At 51.7% G+C, this 14,510-nt stretch overlaps 1 long non-coding RNA gene and 3 other non-coding genes across 11 annotated transcripts; all 4 read left to right on the plus strand.

Annotated features, from left to right (window-relative positions):
- The first annotated feature begins 1,108 nt into the window (after positions 1–1,108).
- Positions 1,109–11,233, plus strand: LOC113258594 (uncharacterized). Of its 8 annotated transcripts, none has more exons than XR_008959373.1 (7): positions 1,128–1,349; positions 1,877–2,039; positions 3,406–3,476; positions 5,079–5,151; positions 6,838–7,636; positions 8,658–8,758; positions 8,865–11,233. It is a non-coding gene; the product is annotated as an uncharacterized LOC113258594 (long non-coding RNA). The 8 variants fall into 8 exon arrangements; XR_008959369.1 differs by having other exon boundaries at positions 6,891–7,636; XR_008959367.1 differs by lacking the exon at positions 6,838–7,636 and adding an exon at positions 2,619–2,774 and having other exon boundaries at positions 1,169–1,349.
- Positions 2,800–2,933, plus strand: LOC113258849 (small nucleolar RNA SNORA71). Its single transcript, XR_003317372.1, has one exon. It is a non-coding gene; the product is annotated as a small nucleolar RNA SNORA71 (small nucleolar RNA).
- Positions 4,007–4,139, plus strand: LOC113258851 (small nucleolar RNA SNORA71). The gene has a single exon (XR_003317374.2). It is a non-coding gene; the product is annotated as a small nucleolar RNA SNORA71 (small nucleolar RNA).
- On the plus strand, positions 5,944–6,078 carry LOC113258852 (small nucleolar RNA SNORA71). The gene has a single exon (XR_003317375.2). It is a non-coding gene; the product is annotated as a small nucleolar RNA SNORA71 (small nucleolar RNA).
- Positions 11,234–14,510: the final 3,277 nt, after the last annotated feature.

Raw genomic sequence — 14,510 nt, forward strand, 5'->3', positions numbered from 1 at the left:
CCCACGGTGTCCTCTCAGTGACAGAAGCCCTTGGCTTTCTCAGAAATACAAAGTATAGCAACTACCATGCTTGGCCATTTGCTCTGTGCTTTGCTTTTGATATGAATCATTTCACATAAATCTTGAAGCAATGCTCTGAGGGGAAAGTTACGATTTTGTCCATTTTTCAGAAAAGGAAAACTCAAGCTGGGCTGAGGGGTTAGGTCATTTAGTCAAGGTCACACGGAGCATAAGAGCAAGAACAGGAGGCAGGAGAGGACACCAGGGCCTCAAGTGTGTGCATCTGACCTCTTGGTCCAGTGTCCTCATAGCTACAGCATCTCTGGTCCCTACCCATCAGAGTTCCCCAATGTTCCCACAGTCTTGGAATCTCACAGACTCTTCCCAGGTACACAATAGGGAGTGTGCTCACCTTCAGAGACCCCCCCCTCCCCCTTGGTTGCATTGGTCAGGACTGGATTTCCACTCTGTGCTGACCTAGTCAGTTCCAGGAATCTGACTGGGGCGACCCCCTCCTCGGGCACAAGGGTGTGCTGTTTATACTTCAGAATGTGGGCTGAGTTAGTGGCAGGGTTGCCTTAGGTTCAGGGAATACACATGACCCAGGGTGCAGGCAGTGTTAGTGCTTGTGAGGTTTGGGAACTATGAGCCCCTTCTCAAGCCTGTCAGCAGTGTCCCTGTAGTCTTTGCCGCTTTGCAAATCTGATCAAGTCCCTCCTGCATCAAGTACTCATTTTTGGGACAAAGTTTAGCAAAGAGCCTGCCCAACTCTCTAGTTTATCTCCTTGTCACTCTCACGTTCCACTTTCAGGTCATCAGAACAATATTTTAACCTGGTGACTTCCGGTCAATCAGGCAAGAACCCTATTGTCCAGACTACTTGCAATCAACATGAGCTCTTGCTAATAACAGCTCCTCACGTGGAAGAGTAACCATTCCTATAAATTAATGACAAACCAGTGGCACAAGCGGAATAAAGAGAAAAGCAAAATAAGCGAGGGGATGTTATTTCCAAAATTCCAGGCTGCTCTTGGAAAGGATCCCAAGCCCTTATGGAATCAGAATTTGAGCTCCGCACCACCAGGGGGCGCGAGAGGCCCGCTTGCCCGGGATCCGCCCCGGGAGACGCCGCTCTAGGCCGCGGCCCGCGCTCCCGCTGCATTTCCGCCGGCGCTGGGCAGGTGAGGCGTGTCCTGTTGTTGCTGCTGCTGCTTCCGCCGCCGGACCGGTTCTCCAGCGCCGTCCCACGCCGCCCGGGCCCATTTCCCGCAATCCCCAGACATCCGCACCTTCCCGCGCTGTCGGCTCTGTCAGCGCCGCTGTCCTGCGTCGTAGTCGAGGAACCCGTGGTGAGTCCACTTCGGGGATCCCTGGGCGCGTGGTCTGCGCTCCCACCACCTTCAGGGGAAACTGAGGCCTGGGGGGGGGACGGGGAGAGCCGGCGGAGGTCAGCCCGGATGCCGGGGTCCGATTCCCCGTCCTCAGCCCGTCCGCGGGGAAGACTCGGCCTCGCTAAGGCCCAGCAGCGGGTCCGGCGACGCGCGGGCCGAGTGCCGCGGCGCGGGGTGCGCGGCCACCTGTGTTCCCCGGCCCGAGGGGCGCCGCGGACCCCGCGATTTTCACGCACACACCCACCCCCGGCTCCGGGCCTTGAGTCCCCCAGAGCCATTCATCCGTTGCCTACGAAGTGACCTGAGGAGCGTGAACCCGTTTTCCCGTCCCCTGTCTTTAACGGAGAGTGTGAAAACTCCGGTTGTGCAGGGCAGTTGTCTGCGCTTTCATTCGGGGGTGCTCGCAGGGCCGCAGAGGGGCAGCGTGTGATTCCTGCCTCCCTGCTTGGCACTAAAGCCCCTTCCCCGTTCTCTTCCGTGCCTAGGCCGTGCGAGCTCTGCGGCTGTCTTGGAAGCAGATGGAGACTGTCCCTTGGACGGCTTTGCGGGCCGAGCCGCAGGCAGCACCCCTTTCTGCCCCGCAGGACCGTGGTCCGCAGCGCCAGATGCCCCCCCCCCACCCCCGTGTGCAGGGCTGAGGCCTGCTGGGTAAGTGCTGCTGCGCCTGAGCACCTTGACCAGGGAGGGGGCTCCTTGCCTTCCTGCCACAGCGCGGGGAGGGGCGTGGTCCTGGAGCGCAGGTTCTGAGACCCTTCTTGCAAAGCACTTGCGCAGAAGGAGGCCTGGTGTGGTAGGTGGGGTGGGGTGGGATTGGGGTCAGAGAGGTCTGGGTTCAGATCCTGGTTCAGCCCCTGGCCAGCCGCATAACCTTGGCTCGGTTATTTCCTCGTCCTGAGCTTCACTTTCTTTTAAGTGGGGAAACTGCCAGAGCTCTGGGAGGACAGAGGTCTTGTGTGTGTCCTTTGTTTTTGAGCCCACGGTGCCTGGCACGTAGTAGGTACTCAAGCTGTATGTGGGGGGTGAATAAACAATATAGGCATTTTTGCTAGGAGTTGGTCTTCCGGTTGATGATGGGAGATGGAATCTTTACATGAAGTGGTGATGATGCTCCGGGTCCTGGGCTTGGTGGGCAGCCGGGGGCTAATAGGGGCTTCTCTTTCTGGCTCACCTTCTACCTTTTCTTTCTTTCTTTTTTTTTTTTAAAGATTTTATTTATTTATTCGACAGAGATAGAGACAGCCAGCGAGAGAGGGGACACAAGCAGGGGGAGTGGGAGAGGAAGAGGCAGGCTCATAGCAGAGGAGCCTGATGTGGGGCTCGATCCCACAACGCCGGGATCACGCCCTGAGCCGAAGGCAGACGCTTAACCGCTGTGCTACCCAGGTGCCCCACCTTCTACCTTTTCTGCACCTGCATTCGAAAGTGATCATGGTCTGTCTGTGTCCTGGTCATTGATAGTGCAGGGAGAGGAGTTGCTGAAAGCGCTTCCCCGTGTTTGGAGGGTCCCTTCCTGTCCCTTCCAAACTCTGGAGCTTTCCCACACTTCCTCCTCCTCACCACCTTTTAAGTGCCTCTGGGCACCTGCTGTATTTCTTGCATGCTCTCTGCCTGGTTCAGGACGATTTCTGTTTCTGTGAGTCTTTAAAAAGGGACAAGAGCGTGGGTCCTGTCTCAGTGCATGTCTGAGTTGGTTGTGGCCCCACAGCTGTGGTCTTCTGACACTGGTCTCTAATTTCAGCAGCCTGTGTCCTTTTCTGCCTGTGTTTGAGGGGTTTACAGGCTGCCTATGTCCTGATGATTGGTAATGCAGGCAAAGGAAAAGTTGCCAGGCTTTCTTTACGTTCAGGGGTTCCAGAATGGGGCAGCCTTAGGTGACGGAGCACGAGGTAGAGGGAGGCAGGCGTTCAGCGCATTCACCTCCTAAGACCCAGATTCCCCCAGTGTTTTCCTGCTGGTGAGCATAGCGGTTTCCTGGACATGTAAAGCAGTGCCAAGTGCTTCTTGTCCCCTGCAGGAGTGTGTCGTGACTGCTGTTCCAGGTATGTGAGAGGCGATGTCAGGAAAACCTGGATCAGGAGGTCCCAGGTAAGTGGTGTCCTGCCTGGTTCTCTAGAGCTTAAATTCTGTGCGGGCTGTGAGGCCGGAGGTGTTCAGGTGATGAGATGTGGGAATGAGTGCTGGTGAAGACTGCTTCCCAGCGTTCCCAGCTGTGTCCCCTTGAGCTGGCGGAAGCAGGCCTGGGCCCTCTTCGGCTCCTGAGAGCCCCTGATGAAGGCTCCTGTGACGTGGAAAGCGGCAGTATTGGGACGGTCAGAGGGCTGCACTTGAGAGGCAGACCGAGATTCATATCCGGTGCCCAGCGGAGTGCTCATTACGTGGCCACTCACACCCCGTCGTCCAGAACCGCGGATCCTCAGTGTTTCTGCACCGTCAGTCTTCCCTTCATCTCTTGGGTGGAATTGGTCAGTTGTCTGTGCAAGTGAGGGGCAGCCTGTGACCTCAGGCTATCAGTCTGGTCACTGGCCTGTGCGCCAGGCTCCGAGTTCAGGCCGGTTCCCAGGCTGTTGCCCCACAACAAGGCTTCCTTTCTCGGCCTCCTCACTGCCCTTTCCTGCTCCTGCATTCGAAAGTGATTGTGGGCTGCCTGTGCCCTGGTCATTGATAGTGCAGGGAGAGAAGTTGCTGAAAGCGTTTCCCCGTGTTAGAAGGGCCCATCCCGTCCCTTCCAAACTCTGGAGCTTTCGGACACATCTTTCTTCCGATGAATTTGCGTTACTTCCTCGTACCTGGCGCTCTGTACCTCACTGAATCCCCTTTTTGCCGAGAAGGGCCCTGCCTTGGGGTGTGTCTGTTCATGGGCCAGTGATAGAGCCATGATAGGGTCCCTCTTCTTCCAGGCCCCCTTCCCTCCCAAGCTTTCTCTGCCTCTCCATCACACTTCTTCCCACACCCTCAGCCCCACCTCTCAGCCCTGGTCACGGTGGACATTGGTGATTCACTTGTCACGCCCCCTTTGCTGCGATCTTGAGGGCAGTGCCTCCGTCTTCGTGCCTGACACGTAGCACTTGGACAAAATAAGGTGGAGGAGGTTGAACTGCCATGCGGTGAGGCAGTGGGCTCATCCCATCGTGGTGTGTCAGTGGGAAGACAGGGCCCTTGAGCCTGCCAGCCTGCTCAAGGCTGAGGCAGCCTCTCCCCGGAAGTGTTTCTCTCGTCCTGGTCACGGGCTGGGCCCGTGGTCCACGGGGTGATGTTCCTGTGCCCTTAGATTGAGGGGCAGGGAACGGAGTAGTGATCGCGCTGGGCAGTACACATCGTAGTTGATACATACGTGAGCTGCCTTTACACATTAGATGGAGGACACGGGGCCTTCCCACCACCTGTTACCCTCCTGCTCCATGCTTGTCGCTGCCGGTCAGCATGGCATGCTCCCCAAAACCTGCCCTCGACAACCTTTTGACATAGACTGCTCAGCAACGGATTGTTCGCAGGCACAGAGGTTAACACCGATGTTACTGGTGACCCACAGACCCCTTTCTAGAGTTAAGTTGTTCTTGTCCCTGAGACAGTGGTGTGGCTGTTCAGATTCTGGTAGCAACAGGCCGCGAGCGTGGGTGCTGTGATCTGCCAACCGTCGTGCCCTCCAGGGCCCGCTGTGAGTGCTCATTTGTGCCTTGTGTCTCGCAGGTGGGTCTGCAGGTGCAGAGGCTCCGTGAGAGGTGTCGTCTTACCAGCTGGGGGCTAGGCCCTGGGGCCCGAGGTAAGATGTTTGGACTTCTCTCTGGAATTTTGTTCTGTGCATCTGTAAAGTCACATATGTGTGCCCTGGGGTTTGGATGAGGAAGTGTGATGGCAGCGGGCATCCTGTGAGCTCGCACTTGTGTCCCTGGTGTGGGCAATCCCTCACATACCGAGAAGGGACGGGCATCTAGAAAGCTGTCCAGGAAGGTGAAGGGTGCCCTGGGGCAGCTCGCTTCCTAGCGTCAGCAGCGTGCCCTCATGGAAAGCATGTAGATTAGGCACCGGAGACCTTGGGTCCAGCCTCTGAACCGACCTAGCTTCGGGACCTGTTCTCAGTTTCCACTTCATTTGAAAAACGTAGCTGGGATAGCGGTGAAGGATTTAAAAAATTTTTCGTGGTGGTGGTGTAACTGTATGATCCTGATCTCTTCCAACCCAAAAACATTTCCAATTTGTTTTTTTTTTTTTTTTAAGATTTATTTCGGAGAGAGAGCAGGGGGAAGGGGGAGAGGGAGAGAGAAGCTCAAGCAGACTCCGCACTGAGCGCAGAGTGCATCAGCGGGGCGTGATCCCACGACCCATGAGCTCACCACCTGAGCTGAAACCCAGGTGTTGGGCGCTTAGCCAGCTGCCACCCAGGCTTGCCAGCATTTCCAGTCTTTTATGCTGGAAGCGTCTTGACTCTCCGTGGCAGGTGTTATGGGGTCTCCGTAGGGTACCACCGAAGCTGCTGGGGCTCAGAGTGTTTCCGCTCTCCCTCCCCTTCCTCAGGCCATTCCCTAGGCCCCTGACACCAGCCTCCCTTTTCTGCTCCTGCACCCAACATGACTGCGGGCTGTCTTTACCCTGGTCGTTGATCGTGCAGGGAGAGGAATCACTGACATAAGTTTTTGTGTGTGAAGGGTCCAGCCGGGCGTCTCCTTCCAAACCCTGGAGCTTTCCCACACTAGCTTGCTTTCTGCCATTCCCTTCAGAGCTTGGGTCTTGGCTGGCTCCCGTGTGATGCGGTGACTGGGCTAGCCCCCTGACCTGTGGGGGCTCATTCTGTCTTCTTACGTTGCAGATCCTCTTGTCAGAAAGCAGTCTATACATTTCTTTCTGTGTGGACCTCACACTGGACTAAGTTCATAATAGCGCTCCAGGGCACACGTGAGAATCGCAAGTCATGGGTTCTGCTTTACAAATTTATGGGAGTGGAGGCTAGCCCGTAAGAGCACATCAGTCAGGACAGCCTGTGGATTCATAGCTCGTGTGTGTGTTGTCTTTGCTCCTTTACTGTTTCTTGAGCACATTGTGGATTGCTTCTCCGGGAGCTGTCAGTGATGTTAAATAAATGGAGAAAGAAAAGTCCAGGGGGGGCCTGCTGTAGGGGCATGGGGGAGTTCCGTCAATTCCGAGTCAGTAAACAGGTTCTCATTTGTCTTGGCCTGCCAGAAGCCGGGGGAGTTTTCTCGTCAGTCACTGATGGGAGGAGAGTGTGTTGACTGATCACCCTGTGTGTCGCTCTCCTTTCGGTGGCTTCATCTGTGCTTTGTGGGTTCTTTGGAAAGGGTGACCCCAGGGGCTGACTGAAGAAGAAATTCTCGGGCCTGTGGATCTTTGAAATCTGTATTTGTAGACTGCAGACTTCCTAGCCTGCTTTCTGGTTCATGTCCGTGAGGATATTGTGGCTGACCGGGCACGCGGTGTGGGTGTCCATCCGCAGCAGGCTGACTGGTGCCTTTCGTGCTGTGCTCTGCCGATGTGTTCCGGGAGCAGAAGCCCCGCCGTGGTGCCTTCACTCTAGACAGAGAGAGATACAGCCTGGCGCCCTGAGAGATGACAGCCACGTGTCCCTGAGAGATGACAGCCTGGTGTCCATGAGAGATACAGCCACGTGTCCCTGAGAGATGACAGCCTGGTGTCCATGAGAGATACAGCCACGTGCCCCTGAGAGATACAGCCTGGTGCCCTGAGAGATGACAGCCTGGTGCCCCTGAGAGATGACAGCCTGGTGCCCCTGAGAGATGACAGCCTGGTGCCCCTGAGAGATGACAGCCTGGTGCCCCTGAGAGATGACAGCCTGGTGCCCCTGAGAGAGAATAGCCTGGTGCCCCTGAGAGATGACAGCCTGGTGTCCCTGAGAGATGACAGCCTGGTGCCCCTGAGAGATGACAGCCTGGTGCCCCTGAGAGATGACAGCCTGGTGCCCCTGAGAGATGACAGCCTGGTGCCCCTGAGAGATGACAGCCTGGTGCCCCTGAGAGATGACAGCCTGGTGCCCCTGAGGGAGAACAGCCTGGTGCCCCTGAGAGATGACAGCCTGGTGCCCCTGAGGGATGACAGCCTGGTGCCCCTGAGGGATGACAGCCTGGTGCCCCTGAGGGATGACAGCCTGGTGCCCCTGAGGGAGAACAGCCTGGTGCCCCTGAGAGATGACAGCCTGGTGCCCCTGAGAGATGACAGCCTGGTGCCCCTGAGAGATGACAGCCTGGTGTCTCTGAGAGGCATGTCTTGGCTCCCAGGTAACAAGGCAGTGAGGCTGGAGGTGAGGTCAAGGTGTCCATCCCTTTGACCACCCCACTTCTAGTCAGGGCTTCTGTTGTTCCCGAGACCTCTTCCCTTTCCATTCGGGTCTCTTGTTTGCAGATGGGATCCTGTTGTGCCAGGTGGTTTTGTTCCCATCTCGCGATGAGTGGAGGTAGCGAGAGTAACATGTGAACCACCTGGTGCCCAGGAGTCCTTGAAGAACCCAGAGAGTATCCTTGTCTTCGAACCCAGAGAGTACCCTTGTCTTTCACACCTGCTCTTCGCCCCCTTTGCATCAGGGGCCTGTCCTGTCCCACAGCCTAGTTCCTGGCTCAGCCAGGCTGGAGGATTCAAGGGACAATGGTGACCATTCTGGAAAAAATCACCCCACGCCCTGTTCCAGACCTGGTAATTCAAACCTCTGGGTATAGAGTCCTAGGGATTGAGTTGGGGTTCCCTCACACAGTGTCCTCAAGCTTTCATGATGTTTTCTCATTTCTCCTGCACGTGGGCCTGGCACTGCTGGTCTTCACGGGCCTGGGCACCTAACCAGAACAAGTCTCGTTGGAAGTTTATCTTGTATTTGCCTTTCTTGGCTGGGTGCTATCAAGTGGCTCTTTGCAGAACAGGATGGCAGGTGCTGGGGCCTTGTGACAGGCTGGGCAGGCAAGTCATGACAGTGTGGGAGAGCTGCTGAGATGGTGGTCTATCCCTTTGCTCAATATGCAGTGGGACCTCGGGGTCCAGCCCGAGAGTGAGCGGGGAGCTGTCTTCCTGTGGATTCCCGGATGTAGTCAGTTGCCCTGATGGCGTACTGCTTGAAAGAAAGTGATTTATTATAAAACCTGGACTTGTAAGATATTTTTCCTTTACTATCCTTTCTATTCTGGCAATAATCTAGTATGGCATGCATGAACTGGGCGCTTAGGCCTGGTTGACGGGGACCCTCTCAGTGATGTCACTTGGGGGAAGGAGGCAACAGAGACTGAATGCTTGTCTGCTGCTTCTCCCTCTTAGGTCGGCCTTAGATCTGGAACTGTTGAAGGAAGTCCCAAGGCCGTGAGTCCCTGACCTTTGGGATGACTTGGCATCTGGGTTTGCCGATATGTCTCCCCAAGGTGAGTGACTGCCCAGCGCTGGGGACCCGCAGGCAGGGGCAAGCTGGTTTGCATCTCTGGGTGGGAACTCCAAACCACCAGTCTTACCTGTCTTTTGGTTTTTTAGATTCTCTTGGTGTTAGTGGACAGCGGAGGAGCAGAGCATGATGGAGAGGGAGTCCCCGCGGGAAGCGTCATCTCCTGCCGTGACTCAGGGCATCATGGATCAGCTCTTCACACAGGAGATGAGAGGGAAGGAGCTGGGGCTGGGCTCCACGTCAGCTGGCTCTGAGTCTTGACAGCAGTGCCCCGAGAAGCCATGGACAGGGAAGGCCAGCCCCGTGTCCCTCCGCTATGCCTGGAATGACCTTAGTGACCAAGACTGTTTCTCTAGAATTGCAGCTGCGCATCACTATTCTCCCCCCCTCCCCCATCCAGTACACCTTATAGACTCCCTGTGTCTGCCTTCTAAGTCCGTAACACGCCGTGTGCCCCCGAGGCTGGATGTGGAGAAGTGGATCACAGGCCAGTGTTGTTTCCCTGTGGGCCTCTCCCATCGTGCTCCTGGGGCTTTGCACACAGGCTGCAGTCCGAGGTGTTGCGTTAGGACTGGGCTAGTAGCCGGCCCAGATTCAGGCCCACGAAAGAGTGAAGGTCGAGGAACAGTCAGGCCAGGGCTTCGGAAGAGTGGCTGGCGACTGGGCTGGAGTGAGGCAGGCGTTGATGTCATTGAGGAAGCTGGGGAGGCCTGAGCTCTGGGGCCTGGCTTGTGAGTAAATGCCTGCTTGTGTGGCCAGCTGTCCTAGTTTGCCTGGGATTGAGGGATTTCCCAGGACATGGGACTTTCATTGTTTAATCCAGAAAGGTCCTGGGCAAACTGGGATGAGTTGGTCAACTTACCTGGGGAGTAAAATACGTGATGTCGGCTTGAGATGACAGGTTACTGAGTTATGGTGGGAGGGAGCAGGGTGAACGTGGGGCAGCTGCCATGGGTGGACCTCGTGGGTATCCTCAGGGTCAGGCTTTTGGAGATACTGTGGTAAAGCAGTAATTGCAATAATGTGATGGTGGTCTAAGGATGTGCATATGGGAACTTTTTAATTCCCGTGTTATAAATGGACAGGTCTCCATGAGGAAATAGGTCCCAAAGGCCATGATGAAAGGCTGGAGTTAATTGTCCAATTTCTGCATTTGAAATTGAACTTGCCTTGATGAGTTGGACACTTTGATGGGCTCTTCTGTGGGGGCAGGCGTTCTTTGTGGCTGAAGTATTCACTCTGCCAGCCAGTTCCTGACATCCAGAAGTCAAAAGTCGTCTTTTTTGCCTTTCCTGTGGACTGTCTTGACTATTTTTTTTTTAGTAGTCTTTTCTCAGCTGGTTGTAGCTGCCTGGAAAGATGCCAAGGGAAGGATCTGGGTCCACGTGAGAAAACTGTGCCTGGTTGGTAATGCTTGCTGCCGTGGAAGGACAGCAGCAGAACATGGGCCAGTACTTCAAAAGTGTGCATGGAGACACTTGGCATGTCCCACCGGGCACCAGGTCGTGCCCGCCTCGCACTGCAGCATGGGAAGCAGGAGCGATGCCAGATCTTGAGGGCCTGAGGAAATCTGAGGCGAGCATTTCAACCAGCATGACCCGGGAACCAGGCTTAACGGCAGGGAGCTTTGATCCTTGCTGGGAATGTGCAAGCTTGCTGGAGGGCCTGGTGGTGCAGGGAGTGGAGATTTCCATAGCAGAACTGCGAGCTAGGTGCATGGGGAGCTGGTCAGAGGAAGGTCCATCCATTAAAAAGAAAAGCATTTATTTATGCTGTTATGAGCCAGATGCCATGCTGAAAGCCTGTGGAACGTGCATTTGTGGTGGGCAGTGCCGGAGGTATTGGGGATACTGCTCCAGACAAAACACGGGAGGCCTCAGAGCTTCCTCAGAACTGTAGTCCGTGATGGTAAGCCATTAGCCGTGTGTGGCTGTTTAAATTGATTTAAAAATATAAGGTTCACATTACCACTTGCACCAGCCATAATGCAAGCGCTTGTAGCCGCAAGGGGCTGCCGTGTTGGGTAGTACACGTAACAGACTGTTCCTGTCACTGCAAGAAGTGTGTGTGAGAAAACCCACGGGCCCAAAGTAGTGTCAGCCAAGTCCCCAAACCCGGGCTTAATACCTAATGTAATTGGCGTTTCACCCTCCCCCAGAAATGTAGTCTTACCTGGTCCGTCAGAAGTTTTCTGATGGGTGCCTGGGAGTCTACCACAGGGACCCTCTCCATCCCCACAGGAAGATGAAGTAATCTGCGCGTTTGGACCCAGTCCTCTTCCCCCTAAGGGGAAGCGTTGTCTGGAACAGTTCTTTTCTTTTGCAAATAAGTTTCTTGCCCTACCTCCCTTCCATGAAAACCTTTCATTTTGTTCAATCCCCTGGAGCGCCCCTCTGCCTGTTAGATGGGATGCTGCCTGACTTGTGAATTGTTTAATAAAGCCAACTCGATCTTCGAATTTACCTGGTTGAATTTTGTTTGACATCAGACAATACTGGTTCAGAAGGTTAGGAGTTCAAGCCTAATAATATGAATGAAGAGTGTTGCTGGACACCTTTACAGAAGAGCTGTTACTTGAGTCTGAAGAGGATTGGTGCCACGTCCCTGCTGATCAGGGTAGTTCTGAGTGTTGGTGGATAAACCTGGGGCAGCAACCTGTGAGATCACTGGCTTTGCAGTCCCACAGACCCGGGGTCTAGCCCACGGGTGGCATAAGGCAGGTTTGTACTACCTGACCCTGGTAGTTTGTACTACCTGACCTGGCCTCTTGTAAAATGAGAACCACAGCTTTGCAGGAATATGGTAAGGTAGGGATAAAACAGACTGGTGTATGAAAAAGCCTGTGTAATGTGTCCCTTCAGAATGTTCAGTAATTGATAGCTCTTCCTATTATTTATTAAAGGCTCCTCTGCACCCTACCAAGATCGATCATATTTCTTTTTGGTCTTGGGGGCTTTCAGGATGTAGCCCCTAAAGCCAAAGTTTGTGGGAAAGCGAAAATAGTTGCCTTTTACAACAAAAGACGTATATAATATAATTAATAGATATTTAGAAACATTTATCTCCAAATTAGGGGATAAGTACTTTTCTCAAGCATACAAAGGGTATATGTATAAATACTATTCATGTTCTAGGTTATAAAACAAGTGGCAGATACCAAGAATCAGAGTCCTACAGACTACCTTTGTACTACAGTATATATGCAATAACAAGCAAAAACAGATTTGAAAAAAATCCCTGGTTGGGAAATTTAAAACAGGTTTTAAAATACCTCATCAAAGATGATACCATAAGAGGAATTAGAAATATTAACAAGTGAACGATAATAAGAATTTATACATACCAAATTTCATGGGATGTAGCCCAAATAATTTCTAAGAAATTTATGCCTTGTGCTTAAATTAGGAAAAAGACAAATTTAATAAGTAATAAAGAAAATAGAAGTAATGAGAATAAAAAAGTGGAAATAAGCCAAAGTTAAGGAGTAATATAGATTACTTTTTGTCTATAAAAGTTTATACTTTGATAAAATGAACATATTTCTAGAAAACAAAATTGCCTTAAGGAGAGATGGAAAACTTGAATAGTCTGATAAAGCCCACAGGGGACAGTTCTACAAAGTCGGATTTATTTGCCTGTTGTAACATGAACTTTTCTTGGTCACTATCAAAGCTGTGATTTTCTGACAAGAAATCTTGGATCTGTCCTTGAATGAATATATAACGATCCAAACATATATCTCGTTGGGGACAATTGAGTACAGTCCACTTGGAGGGGCGTGTCGTCTCCATGAGGCTTTGGCTTCAGACTGTCTACAGTTTTGTCAGAATTCAGCTGTAGACAGGTCACACATGAGAAACATTGGTCAGGCTTTTAAGTTTTTCCCGCCAATGTTGAAGATCACAGACATCTACTCCCCTCTACTAAGGTGCCAAGACTGAATAGCTCCAGCGAACGTAGTAATCAGTGGAAGAGAGTGAAAGCCTCTTTTGAGGAATAACACTTTCTGAGGATGTGGTGAAGGATTACCTTGGACTAAGAACATATGAACTGTGAAGACATTGATAAACCAGTAGCTGTAGGCTTATATCCTAAAGTGTACCGTGATTGTCACTGACCGGCAAGGATGTTGAAACCTTAAAATCACTCTGTAGACAGTTTTTGTACCAGTCTTTGCTTGGACAGGAGTATGTTTCTCCTAATCTGAAAAGTATACAATTGTTCAGTTTTTATATTAATATAGTCTATACGTAATTAACTCAGGAAGATGGAACTTCTTTTGTCACTTTTTTGTGGTTTTTTTATCCTAAATTTGGTAAACAGAGCTCTCACAAGTTTTGAGTTGATTAAAACTTAGAGAATGATACAATCTAATAGCTTTTATCCTTTCTAAGGGGAAGGGGCAAATCTTTGTGTAACCTGGTGGCCACTCAAGGAAATCCAAAGATAGTTTAGGACTAAAAGACATTTTAAGCATTTTATTCAGAATTTGGGAAAGGAAAAGGCAAGAATTGTCAGAGGACAAAATAGGGACACATCACACTTTCCAAAAGAAAAAGTTACTGCAAGACAGCATTTTAAAAACCACAGCGATGGGGCGCCTGGGTGGCACAGCGGTTAAGCGTCTGCCTTCGGCTCAGGGCGTGGTCCCGGTGTTCTGGGTTTGAGCGCCACATCAGGCTCTTCTGCTATGAGCCTGCTTCTTCCTCTCCCACTCCCCCTGCTTGTGTTCCCTCTCTCGCTGGCTGTCTCTATCTCTGTCGAATAAATAAAATCTTAAAAAAAAAAAAAAAAACCACAGCGAAAAGTAAATAGCTATTAGAAACAACTTTTTTTTTTTTTTTAGAAATAAGGAACTTTTGTTAAGACGAATCAAGAGTATACCAGACATAACATCCAGATGGCCAACAGAGACATGAAAAGATGCTCAGCATCACTCATCGTCAGGGAACTGCAAATCAAAGTCACAATGACATATCACCTCATATGAGTCAGAACGACTAGTATCAAAAAAGTAAGCTATGTAGACGTGGAGAAAAAGAAACCCTTGTGCCCTGTTGGTGGGAATGTAAATTGGTGCAACCATCATGGGAAGCAGTGTGGACGTTTCAAAAAAAGTTAAAAGAACTACCACATGATCCAGTAATCCCCCTACAGGATATTTACACAAATAAAATGGAAACAGTAATTCGAAAAAGATATAGGCACCCCTATGTTTACTGTAGCGTTACTTACAATAGCCAAGATAGGGAAGCAACCCAAGTGTCCATCGACAGATGAATGGATAAAGATGTGGTGTACATATATGTGTATACACGCGTGCCCACAGACACACAATAGAATATGCAATATGTTGCCATTTGCAACAACATGGTTGGATCTAGAGGGTATAATGCTAAGTGAACTAAGTCCATTTGAGAATGAAAAATACCAAACAATTTCACACGGGGAATTTAAGAAACAAAGCCAACGAAAGAGACAAAAACAGACTTTTAAATATAGAGAACAGGGGCGCCTGGGTAGGGCAGTCGTTAAGCATCTGCCTTCGGCTCAGGGCGTGATCCTGGCGTTCCGGGATCGAGCCCCACATCAGGCTCCTCGGCTGGGAGCCTGCTTCTTCCTCTCCCACTCCCCCTGCTGTGTTCCCTCTCTCGCTGGCTGTCTCTCTGTCACATAAATAAATAAAATCTTAAAAATAAATAAATAAATAAATATAAAGAACAGACTGGTGGTTG

This window comes from Ursus arctos, unplaced genomic scaffold (genome assembly GCF_023065955.2).
Source record: "Ursus arctos isolate Adak ecotype North America unplaced genomic scaffold, UrsArc2.0 scaffold_16, whole genome shotgun sequence".
NCBI lineage: Eukaryota > Metazoa > Chordata > Mammalia > Carnivora > Ursidae > Ursus > Ursus arctos.